This window comes from Balaenoptera ricei, chromosome 17 (assembly GCF_028023285.1).
Source record: "Balaenoptera ricei isolate mBalRic1 chromosome 17, mBalRic1.hap2, whole genome shotgun sequence".
NCBI lineage: Eukaryota > Metazoa > Chordata > Mammalia > Artiodactyla > Balaenopteridae > Balaenoptera > Balaenoptera ricei.
Window position 1 is genome coordinate 20,151,893 of NC_082655.1, and position 24,673 is coordinate 20,176,565.

Sequence of the window (24,673 nt, forward strand, 5' to 3'; positions counted from 1 at the left end):
AGTTGCTTTGCTAGTTTTTTCTTGACTCCCCACTGCAGATTGGTGTACGTGCAGGACTATACAGGCTGGGCCTAGGTTTCAGGCAGGTATGGATTCAAATTCCTCGTGCTCTTTATTACCTATGTGTCTTTGTATAAGTTACTTAAAACCTCTGAACTGGTTTCCTTTCTGTAAAATGGAGATTTGAATCTAACAACCTGACATGTAGTCGGATTTAATTTGATTGTTAGCTAGGTTGGAGCTGTCACTTAATATAATTAAATAAACTCATTAAGATCATATAACTTTTGGAGTAATCTTAGAAACTAAACTATTCTAAAAATGCAATTTGACTACTTTTTTTTATCCTCCCAATAAATGTATGCATTATGGTTTAGAAACTTAATATTAAGCCTGAATGGAGTAAACTCCACAGCAAGAAAGAATACTTGAGAATTCTATATTCATCCCTCCTTACCCCCAGGGTTCTGATGGTTATGTGAGGGCAGAGTGGTTACATGCCCAGACAGCGGCAAAGAGATTTTCCTTTGTTCCTCCTTAGGATATTTCATTTGTAAACTTTAATGTGCAAAGTATTTTATGTTTGTATGCTGAAAATCAAGTATTAGGTATTGATATTTCATGAGTGATATCAGAAATTTTTAGAATAATTCTGTTAATACCCAATTTTTACCTTATACAATGATTTAGAATTCCATTTTTTAAATAACAGTTTATCTAATATTTTAATATAGCATGGGAAACTGAAATATAAATATATATACATTTTCAGTATTTGATTTTTTCAAATATCCAGAGTAATACATTCTTATAACGTGTGAAAACAACACTATAAAAGAACAGATGAGCACATCTGCTGGCTGCCACCACTTTCAATTACACTCCCCTGCCCTCCCCCACACACAAACACATGCAAAGTAACTAGCTTCATGTGTGTCCTTTCAAACCATTTTCTTCATCAAATTTATACATGCATATATATACATCCATAGGACTTCTACTGTTATTGTTTTTAACAAAATAGAATTATAGTATATATATTACTATGCAATGTGGGCTTTTTTTCACTTGCTTATATATATGTAAAATGCCTATTTTTAGTTTTTGAAGGAACCTCCATACTGTTTTCCATAGTGGTTGTATTAATTTACATTCCCACTAACAGTGTAGGAGGGTTCCCTTTTCACCACACCCTTTCCAGCACTTATTGTTTCTAGCTTTTTTGATAATGGCTATTCTGACCGGCATGTAGTGATACCTCATTGTAGTTTTGATTTGCATTTCTCTAATAATTAGTGATGTTGAGCATCTTTTCATGTGCCTCTTGGCCATCTGTATGTCTTCCTTGGTGAAGTGTCTATTTAGGTCTTCCACCCATGTTTTAACTGGATTGTTTGTTTTTTTGATACTGAGCTCCATGAGCTGTTTGTATATTTTGGAGATTAATCCTTTGTCTATTGTTTCATTTGCAAGTATTTTCTCCCATTCTGAGGGTTGTCTGTCATACACAGTGAAGTAAGTCAGAAAAAAAACAAATGCTGTATGCTAACACGTATATATGGAATCTTAAAGAAAAAAAAAAAGGTACTGAGGAACCTAGTTGCAGGGCAGGAATAAAGAGGTAGACAGAGAATGGACCTGATGACATGGGGTGGGAGGGCGAAGCTGGGGTGAAGTGAGAGTAGCATCAACATATACACACCACTGAATGTACAATAGTTGGCTGGTGGGAAGCAGAAGCACAGCACAGGGAGATTGGCTCCATGCTTTGCGACGACCTAGAGGGGTGGCATAGGGAGGATGGGAGGGAGGCTCAAGAGGGAGGAGATATGGGGACGTGTGTATGCATATGGCTGATTCGCTTGGTTGTAAAACAGAAACTAATACAGTATTGTGAAGCAGTTATACTCCAATAAAGAGCTATAAAAAAAAATGCCTAGTACCAGTAGATATAGATCTAACTTCATCTACTGTCTAAAGACTTTACACATATATTTATATTCATTGAAAATTTCATGCACAGAGATTCATATCAAACATTTTGGGAAATTTTTTGTTCATTACTTATCATTTCCCTTAATTTTATTTTTTATTTCTCTACATCGTCCATCTCCTTTCCTATCTTCAGATTCATTCATTAATTGTGTATTTAAGGATTTTATCATATGGTTTTCTGTTTCTAAGAATTTCCTATTTACAGCCTATGTTCAAAATTCTATTGAGTTATGTTTTCATGTCAATTTGAATCCTATATATTCTTTGTGTTCTATAGATTTTAAACTGTTATCTGCATTTGTGTTGCAAACACATTTTACAAATCTATCATCTATCCATTGACTTTGGTGTCTTCTGCCTTATTTATATATGTTTAAATGTGTCTGTCTTTTATACTATCTGGATTTCCTGTCCTGGTTAAAAAATTCTCTCTCACACATAGGCAGTATGTGTAACTTCCTAGATTTTCTTTATTTTTTTTAATTAATTAATTAATTTATTTTTGGCTGCGTTGGGTCTTCGTTGCTGCGTGCAGGCTTTTTCTAGTTGCAGCAAGCAGGGGCTACTCTTCGTTGTGGTGCGCAGGCTTCTCATTGGGGTGGCTTCTCTTCTTGCGGAACACGGGCTCTAGGCACGCAGGCTTCAGTAGTTGTGGCTCACAGGCTCTAGAGCGCAGGCTCAGTAGCTGCGGCACACGGGCTTAGCTGCTCCGCAGCATGTGGGATCTTCCCGGACCAGAGCTTGAACCCATGTCCCCTGCACTGGCAGGCAGATTCTTAACCACTGTGCCATCAGGGAAGCCCCTAGATTTTCTTCTAAAATTCTTATTTATTTCTTTAAAACAATTTCTTATGTTTAAGTCTTTAATCCAGCTGGAATTTTTTCTCATATATGGTATGAGGCTCCCATTTCATTTTCTTCCAAATGAACTAAATGTCAACTGTGTTGAATAAATTATCTTTTCCCCCAATGAAATAGAGTGCCAATGTTATTATATATTCAAAATTCATAAATATTAGAGTTTATTTTTTGATTCTCTATTTTGTTCCAACGATCTATTTATCTATTTAAATGCCAAAATTCTACAGCATTGTAATGTCTGGCAATGCAATATCCTTATCATGATATTTATTTTTCATACTTTTCTTAGCTGTGTTTGCTATTTATTCTTCCATAAGAACATCCTTTATGAAATTACCAAAAACTCTTCTTACAATTATAATTGGAATTCATATTATTTTGGAAGCATTGATATTTTTATTTATTTAATGTTACCATTTAAAAAAAAAAAGGGTTCTGAAGAACCTAGGGTCAGGACAGGAATAAAGATGCAGGCATAGAGGATGGACTTGAGGACATGAGGAGGGGGAAGGGTAAGCTGAGACGAAGTGAGAGAGTGGCATGGACATATATACACTACCAAATGTAAAATAGATAGCTAGTGGGAAGCAGCCACATAGCACAGGGAGATCAGCTGGGTGCTTTGTGACCACATAGAGGGGTGGGATAGGAAGGGTGGGAGGGAGACGCAAGAGGGAGGGGATATGGAGATATATGTATATGTATAGCTGATTCACTTTGTTACACAGCAGCAGCTAACACAACAATGTAAAGCAGTTACACCCCAATAAAGATGTTAAAAAATAATAATAAATAAAATTAAAAAAAAAAATGATATGTCTTTCTAATTGCATGAATATCCTTTTATGTCTCTCAATAAGTTTTTTCCTATAAGTTTTCTACTAAACTTTCCTATTAAGTTCTGATGCTTTTCTTCTTAAATTCACTCCTAAGTACTTTATCATTTTTGTTACCATTACAAATGGAATATTTTCCTACTTTTATCTATGGTTACCATTATTACAGAGAAAATCCACTGCCTATTATATATGTATCTTATATCCAGTCATTTTACATAATTTTCCTATTAGTTCTTATTATACTATAGATAATGCACTTGTTGATTTTCTAGCTATACAATTTTTCATCAGTAAAAAGAAACATTTTCATAACTTCTTTTCCAAAATTTTGCTTTTGTTTTAATTAAAACAATTTTAATATTTGGCCATTTAGAAAGATATTTGTAATTTTGAGGGTGTTTGAGAGTAAACGATTATTAAACATTCATTAAGCTACTTTTACCATTTATAAATATCTGGGTTTTTAATATTAATAATCTCCAACAATTAAAGGTGAATAAGAACTAAATGTTTACTTCTCCACATACATACCACATTATATGTTAAGATAAAAATAATCATACAACCATTTATTAGCTATGAGGAACCAAAACAGTCACACAATCTATTTCTAAATTCAGTGAAGCTCCAGCTTCTCTTCAACCTTTAAGAACTCCAAGGAATACCTTGTCTGGAAAGTTTACCCCTTCACAAATAAAGCAAATATTCTGATGGATCCACTAATCTTCTAGTCAAATCAGGTAGGGAACAGAGGCTCAAATGGCATTCTACACATAGAGGGCTGCCTTGAAGATGTTAGGTGAAGAACTAGATTCCAGCCAATAGCCATGTGAATGAACCATCTTGAAAGTGAGTCCTCTGGCCCCATTTAAGGCTTCAGATGACATCAGGTCCTGCCAATATCCTTACATTATGAGAGACCCCAGGCCATTACCATCTAGCTAAGCTGCTCCAAAATTCCTGACCCACGTAAACTGTGACGTAATACACCTTTGTTGCTTTAGTCCATTAAGTTTTGGGTTAATTTTTTATGCAGTTGTAGATAATTAACACAATATATAGGGGATTTCCCTGGCGGTCCAGTGGTTAAGACTCTGCAATTCCACTGCAGAGGGCATGGGTTCTATCTCTGGTCGGGGAACTAAGATCCTGCATGCCGTGTTGCATGGCCAAAAAAAACCAAAACACCACAATATATATAATATACTTTTTTATATCTTTCATCTTACTCTGTTAATTAATTTAATTTAATTTATTTTATTTTGACATCTTTTTTTCCTTTTTATATTTGCAGCCTATTTACAAGTAGAACTACTTATTAATTTGGGATCTCTACTATACTTTAGGTACTAATGGTTCCCTTCCCTTTCCTGGAAGTTACATTTAAGACCATTATTTCTCTATTAATATTAATTTTAGCTCAAAAACCCTCGCCAAGTGCTCTACTCCTCTACTACTTCCCTCCATCTCCCTTGCACCTCTTAGGATGAGACTTTTAGATGCCCCATTCTTCCTACCTCCACTTACAGATTCAATCTCTCCCCCGCCACCTCTCAAACACCTCATTCTAATCTGTGATATGAGTTATTTGCTGCTAGTTGTGGTCCATTCTCCAGAATGTTCCTCCTATAGAATACCTGGATGACGTACACATTGTATCCTTTCACACCTAAAAATGTGTTTATTTCATTATGTTAGTGGAAGAGCATCTGGGCTGCTCATAGAATCCATGGCTGCACTTCATTTTTCTAAGTAATCTGTAGATGTCATTCTGTGGTTGGCAACTCCTGGTTCTGCAGATGAGAAGTCCAACACCAACCTGAATTTTAAAATTAGTCTTCCAAATAACTTGTTCTTTCTACCTGGAAGCCTATACATTTTTTTCCTTATCCTTGGACTTTAGGAATTTAATAGGACTTGTCTCAATATACCTCACTGTCCATTCAGGTCTTTCTTTAGTTTAGGACATTTTTCTTCTATTATTTGTTTAATTATTGCCTTTCTGCATGAATCTTCTTGTTTTCCCTTCTGGAACTCTTATTATTTACACGTGAAGTCTCTTGTGACTATAAGTCTCATCTTTTTCTCTTTAATTCTATCTCTTTGTAGTTTGACTAGGTAGTCTCAAGATTTTCTCCACTTGATCTTCCCAACCTCTCATTTAAATCTCAGTAAGGACTATTTCTCCTTCAATTTATCCACTGATACTTTACTTCAAAAATAATGTCACTTAGTTGCCAGAATCACTTCTGTGCAGCAATGAATCTTCTTATCTGCTTTTAATTGTTATTATTCAAGTTGAATACACATCGTCCACCAGCTCTTGCATGGGCAGGGGTTGCATCTCCTGTTCTGCTTATTCTTTCCATCTCTGGGCAGTGGGAACCTTCTAGTGTGTATTTTTTCTTTGCTCATTTGGAACCAGCCACTGGACTATCCTAAGTGGCATGGTGGACTCTGATTCCGTGGGAGTAGATGTGGCCAGCAGATTTTCTGACTCCCATCTAATTACATGAGGAAACTTAGCTGTTCCTTAGTCTCTTCAAGCCTTTCCATCTCAGGAGTGGGGTGGGTTCAGTTCATCTGCTCAGTTTTTCCTCAGATGACCATAAGTGATAGACCAACACTGACCCATCCTCCCAGGATCTGGACCTGGTTCAAATCTTCATCCCAGTGCTTTGTCTGTGTTGGACCTGGGCTTTCATGACGTCCAAAACATGGACAGTCCTGCAAAAGCCTTCTCATTCACATCCTCCAGGCTCTAACTGCCTTCTAGCCCTAACAGCCATTGGGCTCACAAGGAGGCAGGATTAAATTTGAATTTGGGAATGACAAGGATGTTTTAGCAATCATATTTTCAGAATTCCTTTCTGTCTTTAGAATTTATTCCTTAACTAGGATGTGATGCTAATCTGTGTCTAACATATGGTGTTAGACAACATCCCAACCCCCAAGCATCTATTTACATCCTCTTATTTGCATGCAAGCAGAGCGTTTTTGTTTTTGTTTTTGTTTTTTTTAACATCTTTATTGAAGTATAATTGCCTTACAATAGTGTGTTAGCTTCTGCTTTATAACAAAGTGAATCAGTTATACATATACAATATGTTCCCATTTCTCTTCCCTCGTGCATCTCCCTCCCTCCCACCCTCCCCATCCCACCCCTCTAGGTGGTCACAAAGCACCGAGCTGATCTCCCTGTGCTATGCGGCTGCTTCCCACTAGCTATCTATTTTACATTTGGTAGTGTATATATGTTCATGACACTCTCTTACCCTGTCACATCTCACCCCACCCCCTCCCCATATCCTCAAGTCCATTCTCTAGTAGGTCTGTGTCTTTATTCCCGTCTTGCCACTAGGTTCTTCATGGCATTTTTTTTTTTTTTTTTTTTTGTTTCCTTAGATTCCGTATATATGTGTTAGCATACTGTTATTTGTTTTTCTCTTTCTGACTTACTTCACTCTGTATGACAGACTCTAACTCCATCCACCTCATTACAAATACCTCCATTTCATTTCTTTTTATGGCTGAGTAATATTCCATTGTATATATGTGCCACATCTTCTTTATCCATTCATCTGTCGATGGACATTTAGGTTGCTTCCAGGTCCTGGCTATTGTAAATAGAGCTGCAATGAACATTGTGGTACATGACACTTTTTGACCTATGGTTTTCTCAGGGTATATGCCCAGTAGTGGGATTGCTGGGTCGTATGGTAGTTCTATTTGTAGTTTTTTAAGGAACCTCCATACTGTTCTCCATAGTGGCTGTATCAATTTACATTCCCACCAACAGTGCAAGAGTGTTCCCTTTCCTCCACACCCTCTCCAGCATTTATTGTTTCTAGATTTTTTGATGATGGCCATTCTGACTGGTGTGAGATGATATCTCATTGTAGTTTTGATTTGCATTTCTCTAATGATTAATGATGTTGAGCATTCCTTCATGTGTCTGTAGGCCATCAAGCAGAGCGTTTTTGAATGTTGCCTATAAGTAGGATATTTCTGATACAAGCCATATTGCAAGGACAGATGATAGCTGTTGCTGATGTATGGGAAGATCAATAAAAAACATTTCACTTTTCCTGGCCTCAGTTTTGAATCAAATGGAAAGTATAACAAAAGAATAAAACAGATGGAGATGCCAGTAGCACCTTAATTACCAATTTAAGAACATGGCTTAAGCACTGTGGTAGCTAATTTCTAAAAAAGACACCCCTCCCTCCCACCTTTGAACCACCTGCTGGTATTAACTCATGTAGCCATCCCTTACCTATTAAATCTTGGCTGAAATGAAATGGAGGTATTTGCAGTGAGGTGGATGGAGTTAGAGTCTGTCATACAGAGTGAAGTAAGTCAGAAAGAGAAAAACAAATACAGTATGCTAACACATATATATGGAATCTAAGGAAAAAAAAAAAAAGGTCATGAAGAACCTAGTGGCCAGACGGGAATAAAGACACAGACCTACTAGAGAATGGACTTGAGGATATGGGGAGGGGGAGGGGTAAGATGTGACAGGGTGAGAGAGTGGCATGGACATATATACACTACCAAATGTAAAATAGATAGCTAGTGGGAAGCAGCCGCATAGCACAGGGAGATCAGCTCGGTGCTTTGTGACCACCTGGGGGGGTGGGATAGGGAGGGTGGGAGGGAGGGAGGGATACGCAAGAGGGAAGAGATATGGGAACATATGTATATGTATAACTGATTCACTTTGTTATAAAGCAGAAACTAACACACCATTGTAAAGCAATTATACTCCAATAAAGATATTAAAAAAAAAAATCTTGGCTGACTCTGTGACTCAGTTGTAACCAACAGAATACATCAGAAGTGATGCTGTGTCACTTTCAAGACTACATCAGAAGAAGCCTTGCAGTTTCCACTTTGGTCTCTTAGAATGCCCACTCTGGGAAAAGCCAGCCACAATGTCTCAGAGAAATTCACTACTCTGAGACAACCATAATGTGAGGCAGCCCAAGCTAACCTTGTGGAGTGTCCATGTGGAGGGGTAGAGATGCCCAGCTAGCCCTAGTTGTTTCAGCCATCCCAGCCTAGGCAAAGATATGTCAGTGAAAATCTTGAACATTCTGGCCCTGGTGGAGAAAAACTGAGGATCTAGATGATGGCTAGAATCAAAGTTCAAAATATATGGCTCCAGTCAAGCCAGCTAAGTCAAATCTAGCTATTTCAGCCGACCTTAGGCTCTAGTCATCACAAAGCAGATATAGGTCGTCCTTGCTATGTCCTGTCCAAATTTCTGACCCACAAACTTGTGAACTTAATAAAAATGATTGTTGTTTTATACCACTAAGTTTTAGGATAGTTTGCCACACAGCAATAACTGGGAAAGGTGTACAATAACAATGGTCTTGCTGCTACCCACTCTATAACAGACAGCACTGGATAATCATAGCCTCTCCAAGCAGAGGTGCCCCAATATAATGGACTAGAACACATGCTTCCTGAAGGCAGACTGCCTTCCATGACCATGAGGAAGGAAGGAGCTGAGATACTCATACCTACTTCCCCTCCCAAACTCACCAGTCAGACAACTCACTCTCCTACTGGGGGAGAAATAAAGGGAATGAGGGAGCCTAAGATAGAAGGAATTTTTAGCAGAACATTCCTTCTCATGGAAAGGAATGGGTAGAGAAGAAATATTTCCCTTTCAAGGGTCCCAGATACCACAAAAAAAAGGATTCTGGCCCAGCAAGATGTATCCAGCAAATATTAGGACTGGTGGTTGTGAGTAATCTTGTACTTTCCACAAGACCCATACTTCATATGCACTTCAAGAAAAAGAGCTCATTGTACGTTGAAAAAGCTACCTATAGAAATTTGAAATTATGTTAGTTTGGTAGGGCTGCCATAACAAAATACCACAGACAGGATGGCTAGCAACAGAAACTTATTTTCTTACAGTCCTAGAGCTTGGAGAAAGTCAGGTTTGGTTTCTCCAGAGACCTCTCTCCCTGGCTTGCAGATGGCAGCCTTTTTCCTGCGCCCTCACTTTGTGCTCAAGTCTCTTTGTTTGTCCTAATCTCTTCTTATAAGGACATAAGCCCTTGGGTTAGGCCTCATTTTAACTTAATTACCTCAGTAAAGACCCTATCTCTAAATATGGACCAGAAGATGGGGCTTATTTTACCATCAGGATCTTGTTTTTCCCTCTTGGATTAAATCCCTCATGCAAAGTGATTGCTTTTCTGCCTTGTTCTTAAGTCTTGCTTTCATGATAACAAACACTTGAGAGCAAAGAGGTTGGCAGTGCTGGGGTAGGGGGGTGGGCAGGGGAAGCAGGAGTGGGTAGGAGAGGTGGGAGGGGGTGAGGGAGTTGGGAGGTTGGGGGGTGTTGGAGGGTAGAAGGTTTGGGCCTCCATTTACTTCCAATCACCAAAGACTACTGTTTGCTAAGAATCGATAAATGTGAAATGCCAACTTGTGTGTCATAGACCATGGGCCCAGCTCAGGGGTTAATTCAGCTGTATCACCACTTGGCAAGGTATAGATGCAGGAGTTTATTTACCAACCCTACCACCCTCACCTAATGATGAACCCTCTTCATCATGGGGGCTCCTGGGTGCCATGAAGCTTCAGGGACCGGCCCCTCAGCTAACCTGGCCCACTCCTTGTCTACTTCCCTTCCATGCTTTGACATATTTTAATCAGGGGAAAAGCCCTTTCTCTTTTCAAGTTTCTCTAGAGGCAGTTTCTCTCTCCTCTTCCTGCCCAGTCTTCAGTTCTCCTCTGTTGCTATTGTTTTTTCCACATTAAACCTTTATGGCTCATTAAATCCAAAGCCAGGATCATTAGCAACTGAAAAATCTGGGTTCCTCTTTTCCTTAAGGGTGGGAAGAGCTTAAAGTTTAAACTTTCCCTGAAGGTAAGGATAAATTTTTTTTTTCCATCCTTCTAATGCAGCAAAAGAGGGAAAAAAAGCAAAAATCAAGTTTCCATTTTGAAATATTCTCTCATTCAGGGGCAGCCACAGAGTTGAATATGCAAAGCATATACCATACACAGCTTCCAGTGATTTCCCAAACCTGGGCCGTGTTCCCTTCTGAGCAGCTGTCATTGTCACATATCATACCTCTTGTGGCTATAATGCAGGAGGTAGATGGGCTCCAGGTTAGACATTTACAGCCAGCATCCTGTTTACACTTCCAGACAGAAATAACAACAGGAACAGGGTAAACAGCTGGACTTTTCCTCCGGTGTTATCTTTCCTTTAAGATAACAGTAATGGTGGGGCAGAGAGGAGATGAGTCCTGCCCAGATAAAAGATAAAGAGACCACATATTTTTCATTCTTGACATCAAGGAGACCTTCCCGACTACACGTGCGCAGAAAGGCTCCTTGGGGGTCAAAAAGGGAAGGGGGCACCACCCCACAGTAGGTGATGTCAACTTAACCACAAGCCTCTTTGCTAGAATCCATCTTGCCTCAGAGATGTGCGCGCATACAGGGGAGGACCCTGAGATAAGCCAAATACGGACTCAGAACCAGGCAAAGCAAGATGATTGGCCAAAGGAAACCTGGAAGAAATGCCCCCATATAAGTGATTCAAACTGCCAGGAGGGCGTGACTCTCTCTGAGTCTGCCCATGTGTGCCTACTCACACGTACTCTTTTTCCTCCTAATAAACACTTTACTTGTTTCGCTACTTTCCTTCTCTTTGTGGAAATTCTTTTCTACAAAGCCGATGGGCCAGAGGCCTTGTCACTGGACACTGGCCCTCGTGGTCTCGTGGCTGAGATTCAGCACTCTCACTGCCACGGCCTGATTTCAATTTCTGGCCAGGAACCAAAATCCCGCTTCAAGCCGCTGCAGGCCGAGGCCACCCAAGATCAGCTAGGCAACGGAAATGAATTCTTTTGGAGCACCTCTGTACCCCAAAGTGGGTGGAGCTATTAACCTGCTCCAGGTGAGGCAATCTGGCCCTTTGGCCTGGAAGAAAGCAAGTCATCTGGCCTCAGCAAATGAAGGTTGGGAGCTGATTCAGACAGGAAGGAGGGACTTAATTGGGTGACCCATGACAGGGTTACCGATGTTAAAAAGAGAGAAGAACCCTGTTTTGAGATGTTAGAAGGATCAGTCTACAATCAGTTGGGCTCTGGGGAAGCTGAGTTTATCTAGTACATGGAACTAATCTGAGCTGGCTGGTAAATACACTATAGGTAAAATAAGAAGGACAGAGAGATGCCACTGAGCTGAGCTGGCAGACATATGGCTGGTTTCCTTTAAGCTGCACCTTTAACACACACTGAGGTTAGATTAGTACTAGCAACCTACCTATTTCTATTTCTTTTTTTTGTTTGTTTTTGGTTTTTGCAATGGACTGAATGTTATGTTCCCCCCACCCCCAAATTCATATTTTGAATCCTAACTCTGAACGTGATGGTATTAGGAGGTGGAGCCTTGGGGAGGTGATTAGGTCACAGGGGTAGTCACGCTCTTTCTGATAGAGCAGCCTGAACTGACTAAGACAGAAATTGGTAGTGAGAGTGAGGTGCTGCTATAACAAATACCTAAAAATGTGGAAGCAGTTTGGGAACTGGGTAATGAGTAGAGGCTGTTAGAGTTTTGAGATTCATGCTTGAAAAAGCCTACATTGCCGTGAATAGACCATAGGGCAATTCTGGTAAGCATCCCGAAAGAAAAGAGGAGAGCTGTAGAGAAAGCCTCAGTCTTCTCAGTAAGAACAGAATGTTGGTAGAAATATGGATGGTAAAGGCTATTCTGATGTGGTCTCAGATGGAAATGAGGAACATGGTATTGGGAACTGAAGGAGAAGCCAAACTCATTATACAAAATCTTGACTGAATTGTGTTTGTGTCCTAGTGTTCAGTGCAACACAGAACTTCCACGATGAAGCAAGTGAGCAATAAAATTGGGTATTTGGCTGAGGAAATATCTAAGGAAAATGTGGAAGGAGCAGCCTGTTTGCTCTTGAATGCTTATAGTAAAATGGGGGAAGAGAGAGACGACTTAAAGATGGAATTGTTTATCAGAACGGAAGTGACACTTAAAGGTACAGATAATTCTCAGCCTATCCATATTGTAAAACTGAGAAGGTCTATTTGAGAGACAACTTTCAGGGTGTGGCCAAATGACCAATTGATAAGGCAATTTAGTCAGTCCTCTAAAGAGAAGCCAGGAGCTATGGTTCAGTGGAAGAATGACCCCCCTTCTCCTCAAGGTGATCCAAAGCTCATGAAAACAATTTCAAAGGAAGGGCCACCAGTGCCTGCGGGACCTCCATGCTCTTTGGCCTGTGTGAAATAAAATTAATATTTTATGGCAAGACAATAAAAATTTAAACATAAAAATTTTCTCTGCCGTTTGGCCTCCTCTTTCCCCTCTACTGTGCATTGTGTATCTGCACTGTGCATTGACCAAACTTCTCCATCAGCAGAAATACCTGCTCAACCATAAACCATAACCATTCTCTTAGCACCAATAAGACAACCCCTTAAAGATAATATTCCTTCTTGATCTTGTAAGGGGCCATGAGGACGCTTAGATCTGGATTGCGTAAACTCAATAATACGTCATTTAATGTACAGCCCTCTGTCTCAAAAAACTTACATAACTGTGCTTTGACTTCTAACAGGCAGAACAGTTTTCGGAGCTTTCTGAGGGATCGTTCCCAAATCCTCAATTTGGCTCAAATAAAATTCTCCATTTCTTTCTTAGATTGACTGATTAATTTTTTCATCGACACCTGTTAAGGTGTTGCCTCACATCACAGGCTCCACTCCCTACACTCCAGCCAGGGGTTCCTCCTCGGCTCCCACCTCAGCACAGGGCATGGCAGTGACCCCTCTGGAGGGCGCAGGCAGCAGACACTCGTGGCACTGCTTTCTCACGGGTGCACAGAGTGCAGTTACCTGGGGAGCGGGGGCCATGGCTACCTCAACCTAGATTTGCAAGGATGGAGCTGCTCAGAGCCACAGGTGTGCCATCCAGGCAGAAAAACACTGTAGGGGTGGGGCTACCACAGAGAGCACCGCCCCCCCTCCAGGGCGATGCCCAGTACAGCCTGGAGGCAGGGTCATCTCCCAGACCCCAGAGCAATAGAACCACCAGTGTGCGATTCCGGCCCCTGAAAGCCACAGGCACAGGAATACGTCCAACCCTTGAGAGTTGTGGTATGGGTGGGTGTATCAGCAAAGCCAGGGGTACGGGGTCTCCCAAAGCTGGGAGGGCAGGGCAACTTGGAGTCTTGAGGGCCCAAGCCCTGCAGAGCAAAGCTGGGGGGTCCAGACCTCAGTTCAGAAGGCAGGACCTCTGCTCCAGTACAGCTGGTGAGCAGAACATAAAGCCAAAGAAGATTATTCTCACAGCTTAAGATTTCAGACTTGCTTGGGATCTGTCATTCCTCTCTTTTTTCCTATTTCGACCTTTTAGAATGGGTATGTCTGTCCCTTGCCTGTCCCACCACTGTACTTTGGAAGCACATAACTTGATTTCACAGGCTCACAGCTGGAGGGGAACTGTCTCAGGATGAATCTACCTGAAGTCTCATCCATATCTGATTTTGATGATATTTAGATGAGACTTTGAACTTTCGAGTTGATGCTGGAAGGAGTTAAGACTTCTGGGGCTATTGAATGTATTTTGCATGTGAGAAGGATATGAATTTGGGGGAGACAGGGATGGAACGCAATGAGCTGAATATCTCCCCAAATTTTGTATGTTGAGATCCTAATCGCCAAGGTGATGGTATTACGAAGTGGGCCCTGTGATTAGGTCATGAGGGCAGAGCCCTCAAGAATGGCCCTTATGAAAGAGACTCCAGAGAGATCCCTCACTCCTGCCATGTGAGGTTACATGAAAAAAAAAAGGCTGTCTAGGAAGCAGGACGTCACCAGACACCAGATCTGCCAATGCCTTGATTTTAGACTTCCCAGCCTCCAGAATTGTAAGAAATAAATTCTGTTGTTTACAAGCCACCCAGTTTATGGTATTTCTGTTATAGCAGCCCAAACTGACAACCACAGTTTTCAAGATTTTAAGACATGTATTTAATAGACTTTATTTTTTAGAGCAATTTTAGTTTCACAGAGAAACTGACCAGAAAGTACAAAGTTCCCATTTACCCACTCCCAATATGTTGTATCTTTCAATCTGTCTTTTTGTTTTCTTATTATTTAAAAAAAATAATACTGAAATCTGCAAAAATTATCATTTGAATAGTTGGTATTCATTCTGGGCTGGGATTCTAGAAGATATGAGTGATGATACTGGCAAAAGATGGGACGAGGGGCTTCCCTGGTGGCGCAGTGGTTGAGAATCTGCCTGCCAATGCAGGGGACATGGGTTCGAGCCCTGGTCTGGGAAGATCCCACGTGCCGCGGAGCAACTAGGCCCGTGAGCCACAACTGCTGAGCCTGCGCGTCTGGGGCCTGTGCTCCGCAACAAGAGAGGCCACGATAGTGAGAGGCCCGCGCACCATGATGAAGAGTGGCCCCCGCTTGCCACAACTAGAGAAAGCCCTCGCACAGAAACGAGACCCAACACAGCCAAAAATAAATAATAAATAAATAAATAAAAAGATGGGACGAGTTAGTATTTGGTCTCAACTGTGGCCTCACTTTGAAGTTACCCAGCCCTGATACTTGGGTCCAATGCCAGAGATTAATTGGTCTGGACTGCAGAGTTAGAAGGAATCCAGTTGATTCTAAGTGTGTCAAGATTTAGGACCAAGTAGAAAGAGACATGTTCAGCCAAAGTGGGGAAGATTAGACACAGTTAAAGGTGCTTCTTTCATCCTGACTGAGATTTTCTCTCAGCTTAGAGCCCAATGAGGGTAGTATGCATAAAAGTGGAAACTGAGGTACCAGCCCTTGGGGCTGTGGCTATCAGATCAAATCCTCTCTATTGCCATGGCCGCAGTCACAGCATCATAACCATAAGCCACCCTTTTAGCTCTGAGAAATAGCTAGTCCACCTTTACTTTCAATCCTCAAAGCTAGTTTCTTCAAATAGAGTTTTGATTTTCCATTTCATTCTAAAAACTTCTTACCTGAACGTATGGAGAGCTTAGGTTTCAGCAATTCTCTTTGGAGCCTTGCAATTGCGAATAAGCTAGTTATTGCCTGACTATCTCACTGACATCTGCCTCTTTACAGTTTTCCATTTATAAATGGAGGCAGCTGTTGAAGAAAACGGAAAGAGGACAATCCAGATGCCCTCTCCTCGAAATCTCCATTTGTGTCTACAATCCTCTGGATTTCTGAAGCCTTTTATGACTAATCCCGAGAGGCACCATTTAAAATGGACGCTTGTTTTATCGTTCTGAGAATGTTCATACATTCTCCCCTCCTTTTTCAAATCCAGATCTACCTCGTTTGGCTATGCCCATGTCACTATTGGCAGCATAGGAGTCATGAATCCGAGCCCCAACTCTTTTGGGTTCCTCTGAAATTGGCTGGGAAGAAAGTAGTAAAATTATGGTTAAGTAGGATGTGCACAGGACTTTTTCCTTGCTTCTTTGTCAGCAAGAATAGTCCACTCCCTATTGTAGAAGCTGCCTGGAAAGGCGTAAGAGATGAGGGGCTCTGGTCTTCCCATTTTCCAGCCCTACGTCACGTTTCAAGTACAAGTTCCGATGTGCTGTTTCTGACACCTGCCCAGTCAGGGACTAGCACTGGGGAAGAAAGACAAGATCAGAGGTGCCCTTCCTAACCGTTGTCTTAACCAGCCCTCACTGTTGCCTTCAGGGACTCAGAGCCACCTCCACAGCATCTGCAGGCATCCCTGGTCTAGCACACTGCACAAAACGCAGCAAGGCTCAAGGTCTTCAGTTCAAAACCCCCATAGCTATCTGGTCTTGAGGAGCTAACTCCATCTGTCCCTGGGCCTTTCCTTTTTTTTTTTTTAACTTGAAGTATAGTTGATGTACAATATTATATAAGTTACAGGTGTACAATATAGTGATTCACAATTTTTAAAGGTTATATTCCATTTACAGTTATTGTAAACTATATTGGTTATATTCCCTGTGTTCTACAATATATCCTTGTAGCTTATTTTATACCTAATAGTTTGTACCTCTTAATCCCCTACCCTATATTGCCCCTCCTTCCTTCCCTCTCCCCATTGGTGACTACTAGTTTGTCCTCTGTATCTGTGAGTCTACTTCTTTTTTGTTATATCCACTAGTTTGTTGTATTTTTTAGATTCCATGTATAAGTGATATCATACAGTATTTGTCTTTCTCTGTCTGACTTATTTCACTCAGTATAATACCCTTCAAGTCCAGCCTCCCTCCTCTCTCCTTCAATGAGCCTGCACATCCCTAATAAAAGACGGAATACTATTCAGCGATAAAAAGAAACAAAACTGAGTTATTTGTAGTGAGGTGGATGGACCTAGAGTCTGTCATACAGAGTGAAGTAAGTCAGAAAGAGAAAAACAAATACCGTATGCTAACACATATATATGGAATCTAAAAAAAAAAAAAAATGGTTATGAAGAACCTAGGGGCAGGACAGGAATAAAAACACAAACATAGAGAATGGACTTGAGGACATGGGGAGGGGAAGGGTAAGCTGGGACGAAGTGAGAGAGTGGCATGGACATATATACACTACCAAATGTAAAATAGATAGCTAGTGGGAAGCAGCCAAATAGCACAGGGAGATCAGCTGGGTGCTTTGTGACCACCTAGAGGGGTGGGATAGGGAGGGTGGGAGGGAGACGCAAGAGGGAGATATGGGGATATATGTATATGTATAGCTGATCCACTTTTTTATAAAGCAGAAACTAACACACCCTTGTAAAGCAATTATACTTCAATAAAGATGTTTAAAAAAAAAAAGAATACAAGAGTGAAAAGGGGAGTTAATTGCTTTGGGAGGTCTGGAAAGCTCTGTTTCCTGGCCTGAGGCCAAAGCCTCTGTTAGAACAGGAAAGTGTGTCTGCATTCTTGGGCTAGGCAAGGGGAAAAGTGCCTCTCATTCGCTTCATGAGAACAAATAACATATCACATCATCCTGTCTTAAAAACTAACATTAACCTTTCCGCCATATACCATAGACCTGTCTTGCCCAGGCCAATCCAACCAGACCATCTAGAAGGCAGTTACCTTTGGTACCCCCAACGGCCTTATATTTGGGGTTATTCAATTAATTACTTTTATATTATCTAGTCACATGTATGTGAGTAATTTTCCTCATTGGAATATTAAGCCCCTTAAGTACCAAGAGCAGAGGGTTTGCTTCATTCTGCCCACTGTGTAGGAGGTCAGCAATGATGATTTCCCCTTATACCAGGCCCCCTGAAATAAAGACCTGGTCTTTAACCCATTTCTCAGCTAGCTGTACTTCTTTTAGATTAGTATATCATCCAAAGATAGAAAATACCCTCTATCCATCTCTCACCTGTTCCTCCTCTCCTCCAAAATAATGAGATGGAATCTCTTTTTGCCCTGATGAATAAGAATTTGGGCCTAGAATTAATTTGACTAAAGAAAAATGAACATCTCTCACATCCAAATGTTATAGTGAATCACACCTGTAAAAATGCATGGAAATAAATACACTTTCTCATAACTTATCACATGAATTGGACGAGTTGCATAGTCTTTAGATGACCCACAATATTACATGTTCCAGCTTGTCTGTAAATTTGCTAAACCAAACTGCCTCTCTTCAGGCAGGAATCCTTGTTAGGATTCCATAAACAGCACCTCTTCCTCTCTATTTCTCTACCTCATCTATGAATAGAATCAAAATTTGAGTGTGCTGTGGAGTGGGAGATTGTGAAACTTCCTGTCTTTCTTCAAATATTGGATTGTGGGTAAAGTTATGGTTTTTAGGTGATGGGTCAATAAAGTTCTGTCTCAATCCCAGCTATAAGATCTGGGGTCCCTGTTATTCCCCCACAAAGCATCTATTACAATAGAGCAATTGTTACACTGATTAAAATGTTGCAAAAAGAACATTGTCAAGCTAGCATTTGAATCATACAGCCAATTCTTAAAGAAAATTCACGTCGCATAACCAAAATTCAACTCGCATCTTCAATTACTCCTCCCCCCATCTCCTGTACATCAACGTCCTGCATAAAATAACATGAAATTACTTCACTTTTACTAAATTTAGTATTGCCCCTGGAACCGATCAGATATTTTAAAGTTAGGGGGGTAGACAAGACTTACTGTTTAGTAGTGAAACTATTTCTATAAATGAAATAATTTGTTCTTGGGCATGTTCCACTTTACTGCAGCCACTCACACATATTCCTTATTACTGCAACTACAGCTACATTGCTTTCAGCAAATTCAGTGCCATCAAATGATTTATCAGTCAATTTAGAAAAGTGACAAGGCTCTAAGTCTGCTAACAGGGCAGTTCTTCATCCCCTCCCCTCTGATTGGCTGGAGGAGGACAAGATGAAAAAGGCAACTTAGGTGAGTGTCTCAGAAACACTGATATTGAGGTTGATATAGATTCTTTGGATTTCATGGAGTTGACCCCTTTCCTCAATAGAGTAGACCCCCATCTTGGCTGCCCGCCCCACTGCTAGGCTCATCTAACCCCCACAGTCCCCAAACTCTGTTCTTTGTTGACACCCTGCAGTCAACCTAGTTATCAATTTTCAGCTCCCTCATCTGGACTTCTTCCCTGGCATGTGAAGGCCACAGGAACAGAGGACAACCTCTTCCCTTTGCTGCCTGGAGGTGTCATGACACTGTGTCACTGCTCCCCTGATGCTCACCCCAGTCTCAGCCTCAGCAGACACGACCATGAGGACTGCGGCTCAGAAAATGCCAGCAAATCAAAAGGATGGTCTCCTACTCCCCACAACCCCGTCTTGGAAAGACCTGTCAAGGAAATGCAGCAAGCCTCTTTTAATTTCCACTGGGGTGGGGGAAAAAAAAAAGAAAAAGAAAGAAGAAAGAAAAAGAAATCTCTGCCCCTCCGTGCTAGTCTAAAGTCACATTAGGAGTGATATCCTTTTGACCTTATCTATTTAGGGTCTGCATTGTTATACTTGACCGTGAGCACCCACTAAAGCACTGATTACCTTTAGGGAAAAGGGGAACAGGTAATACGGGGAAAGGTTTAACAGGTCATATGGGAAACGCATAGGGATGTTTTCCTTTAATATTTCTGATATTAGCAGCCTCCTAATGAACAGTCATCAAATCTTTTTCTTTGTTGACTTTATTTTTATACTGTAATATTCTGAGGCTCAAGATAACCTGTGGGAGATAGTGGGCTACATAGAAAAACCAGAGATTATGGGTCAGGCGGACCAAATTGTCTTTAACTAGTTGTATAAATATTATAAGCAAGTTAGTCTGTTTCACAGATGGTTTGTTCATTGTTATACTGGATAATAGAAAACGTACCTCTTGAAGTTATAAAAATTCAATGGAGTTATTTTAAGCACTAAACCTGTAAGCACTTAATAGTTTTGTGCAGTTTTTTTGTATTTGAAGCATTTATTTGAAATATTGATTAATAATTTCAATAGTCTATTCCATTGGCCATTTTAAAACTTCTGGCCTAAATTGTCAGTTCTAATCTATAGGCTTATCCAGCACTAAATTGTCATTGCCCAGGTATTGGCAAAGCTATGGGGGAACTGTCAGTCTCATACAAAGCTCATTGGAAGGCATTTGCCAGAAGGAAATAAAATTCTTAAATTATGTGCATTTTAACCTAACAGTTGCACTTCCAAAAATGTATCCCAGGAAAATAACTGGATGTGTGCAAAGATGTATGTATAAATATTTTTTATCATAGCACTTATACAGCTAATTATCAGGACAAACAGGGAATTGGTGCAATAATTGTATATACATACGGAGAATATGTACGAAAGGATGATGTAGTTTTATTTATTGATTTAAAAAGACATCCACCACATAGGATATGTCTGTATATGAACACACAAAAACACACACTACATACATGTATGTAGGCATGCACACAAACATATACCACAAAATGATTCCATTTTATATGAGTTTCAATAAATACAGAAGCATGATATCATATATACCATCACCAGTGCTAAATATTATAAGGCAGAATTATGGATTACTTAAAAATATTTTTCTGTATTGCTGAATTTTTGCAGTGAGCATATATCTTCTTTTGATACATGTCTCGTCACAGGGATTTTTATGCAAATACTCTTGAGAGAGAGCTCCTAGAAAGAACTCGGAAGGAAGCAGAATAGGAAAGAGAAAGAAGCCAAGCCGGCATGTCCTCATTCTCATCCCATGGGGAGCTTTGGAGCATGAATAGCAACACAGAGTAAGCCTTCCCTTGACGTAAGGATCCCAGCCCTTTGCATACCCAGAGGGTCAGCCCTTGGCTGGAAGCCCCTTCTAGTAGTGTGTATAAATTCCTGGGCAAGGTAGCTCCCATGAACTGAGGGCATTTCTCTGAAGAGGGGAGCAGCTGTGAGCTATGAGGAGTTAACCCTCATGGCAACTGCGGCACGAATGTACCATCATGAAAAGGAGATCTGAGTGGGACACCAACAATATCTTCTGCAGTCTATACTTGGCACCGCTCAGAACCTTTTGCTTTCTCATACTAAATTCAGTCTACTGAGGCACAGCTTCCCCAGAATTCTAATTGGTCACAAGAGTGGGAACTACATGCCCCGCTGTGCAGTTGATTCCAAGACCATAACTGATACTCATCATCTCCTTGATCTACCATCCATATTAGATCTCCTCTTCCTCTGACAGTTCTTCTGGTGGTATAGGTGTCTTGCCTGGTGGTCTGACCTATTCCCAAAGAGCCTGATTCCCTCCTTGGAATGTCCTGATCAGGCCAAAGTTATTCTCCTTCCTCACAGTTAAAAGTACCATGAGAGTACCTGTTGATGTCCCAGTGGGTCATCTAACTGCCAAACGTATTTCTTCCTGCCCCTTTCTATGAAGCAGCAGCCTTATTTCCCAAAAATGATCAGGGTCAATAGCCTGGCCTTTATGGTGACTCCTGGTGGCTTAAAAATTGTAATGTGACCAGTGGCAGCCACAGCTGTATGTTTAGTGGGACTCCTGCTGTGCCCCTGGTGGAACTGTCTGTTCTCTGAGACCCACAGAGCCTAAAGTGGCTAGGACAAAAACACAGATCGCCCTAGTGGGACACTGAGAATGATAATGAATGAGATCACTCCTATTTCTACCTCCTAGTTCTGCTCCCATGTCTATTACCTATCAAAACCTTGTAATATCCATTATTTTAATATATTTACTGGAAGGATGGTGTTATCGTCATGCTGGCAGCCCAGCTGCTGCTTCAGTTGTCTAAACACCACTCAATCAGGCTAGCAGCAGCTGGATCCTGAGTTATGTGGTAGGACCAGTGATCCCATGGTTGTGTATCCATAGTCACACCTACTTTCCCATACAGTTGGTCCCTTGGTCTGAGGCAATGTCAGTCATTGCATGGAAGACCCGCCAGAGTGTTTGGTGTGGGGATAACCAGGTGATCAGGGCATCAGTCATTAACAGCCAGCACTCACAGCAGCTGGAGGATAGGTGCAATGATCCAATAAAAGAGATCTGGGCAGGAAACCAAAATGTTTACTAGAGTGTGTGTGACTTCGATAACCAGAAAAATAGCAATAAAGCTAAAAGAAAGATTTTATATTCAGCTATGTTTGTTTTTTTTTTTAACATCTTTATAGGAGTATAATTGCTTTACAATGGTGTGTTAGTTTCTGCTGTATAACAGAAGTGAATCAGCTATACATATACATTTATCCCCATTTCTCCTCCCTCTTGCATCTCCCTCCCACCCTCCCTATCCCACCCCTCTATGTGGACACAAAGCACCAAGCTGACCTCCCTGTGCCATGCGGCTACTTCCCACTAGCTATCTATTTTACATTTAGTAGTGTTTATATGTTCATGCCACTCTCTCACTTCGTCCCAGCTTACCCCTCCCCCTCCCCGTGTCCTCAAGTCCATTCTCTACATCTGCGTCTTTATTCCTGTCCTGCCCCTAGGTTCTTCAGAACCATTTTTTTTTTTAGACTCCATATATATGTGTTAGCATACAATATTTGTTTTTCTCTTTCTGACTTACTTCAGTCTGTATGACAGACTCTAGGTCCATCCACCTCACTGCAAATAACTCAATTTCGTTTCTTTTTATGGCTGAGTAATATTCCATTGTATATATGTGCCACATCTTCTTTATCCATTCATCTGTTGAAGGACACTTAGGTTGCTTCTATGTCCTGGCTATTGTAAATAGAGCTGCAATGAACATTGGGGTACATGACTCTTTTTGAATTATGGTTTTCTCAGGGTATATGCCCAGTAGTGGGATTGCTGGGTCGTATGGTAGTTCTATTTTTAGTTTTTTAAGGAACCTCCATACTGTTCTCCATAGTGGCTGTATCAATTTACATTCCCACCAACAGTGCAAGAGGGCTCCCTTTTCTCCACACCCTCTTCAGCATTTATTGTTTGTACATGTTTTGATGATGGCCATTCTGACTGGTGTGAGGAGATACCTCATTGTAGCTTTGATTTGCATTTCTCTTATGATTAGTGATGTTGAGCATCCTTTCATGTGTTTGTTGGCAATCTGTATATGTTCTTTGGAGAAACGTCTATTTAGGTCTTCTGCCCATTTTTGGATTGGGTTGTTTGTTTTTTTTGATATTGAGCTGCATGAGCTGCTTGTATATTTTGGAGATTAATCCTTTGTCAGTTGCTTCATTTGCAAATATTTTCTCCCATTCTGAGGGCTGTCTTTTCATCTTGTTTATAGTTTCCTTTTCAGCTATGTTTTTTTTTTTTTTTTTTTTTTTTTTTAGAATCTTGTTTTCTATAGCTTAGCTACTTTATTTATTTATTTATTTATTTATAGCTGTGTTGGGTCTTCGTTTCGTGTGAGGGCTTTCTCTAGTTGTGGCAAGCGGGGGCCACTCTTCATCGTGGTGCGGGGGCCACTCTTCATCGCGGTGCGCGGGCCTCTCACTATCGCGGCCCCTCCCGTTGCGGGGCACAGGCTCCAGATGCACAGGCTCAGCAGTTGTGGCTCACGGGCCCAGTTGCTCCGCGGCATGTGGGATCTTCCCAGACCAGGGCTCGAACCCGTGTTCCCTGCATTAGCAGGCAGATTCTCAACCACTGCGCCACCAGGGAAGCCCTCAGCTATGTTTTTAAAATGTTGTACTTAGCTACAATTTAAATCCAAGTACTACATGAATTTACATTCTCATCTTTCACACTAGGGAATCAATAGATAGTATCTAAAGTTGATAAGTCAAGAAGTAGAATTATAAATGTATTATTTTAAAAAATTGAAATTAGATCTTAAAAATAAACACTCAGATTAGTAGTGAAAAATACAGATTTCATACAGTTAAGTGAATTAAGAAGACAGACATGATAAAAATTGACAATATTTTTCCTTGTGGAAGTTTAACAAAATAGAGCTTTCAAAAAGAACATTCCAGATATAGAAAAACTTCAGTTTCAATGTTTAAAGACCATACTTCAATCAGCAAGATAAACATTTTTTGTATTTTATCTGCGTCTCTTATTGAGATTGCCTCTAAAAAAAGATCAAACGCCTGTTTGAAAGAAGAATGAATAAACAGGTATGTCACCAGCTGCTCAACAATTGGTTAAGGGACCAAATGTCTACGTCTTCATTTGCCAAAGTCCCCACTGACCAAATTAAAGTTAAATGATCTTGGCTTTCCTCATTTCCTCAAAGAAGACTTTAATCTGTTAGGAATGCAAGAGGAATACTATTCTGTGTTAGAAGGGAGAGAAATCCATACTTATTTCCTTCAGTCCTACCTTGTTTTTCCTGTTTTCCCTTTATCACATTACTGAAGAAAACTAAAAACTAAAAATAAATTTTAAAAAGCCTTGATTAGAGACTAAGGTGATGATTAAGTTGACATTGTAAGTTTTAAAAGCTGCGATGAATCATGAGTTATAGAGCCACTTTCTCCTCCTTTAT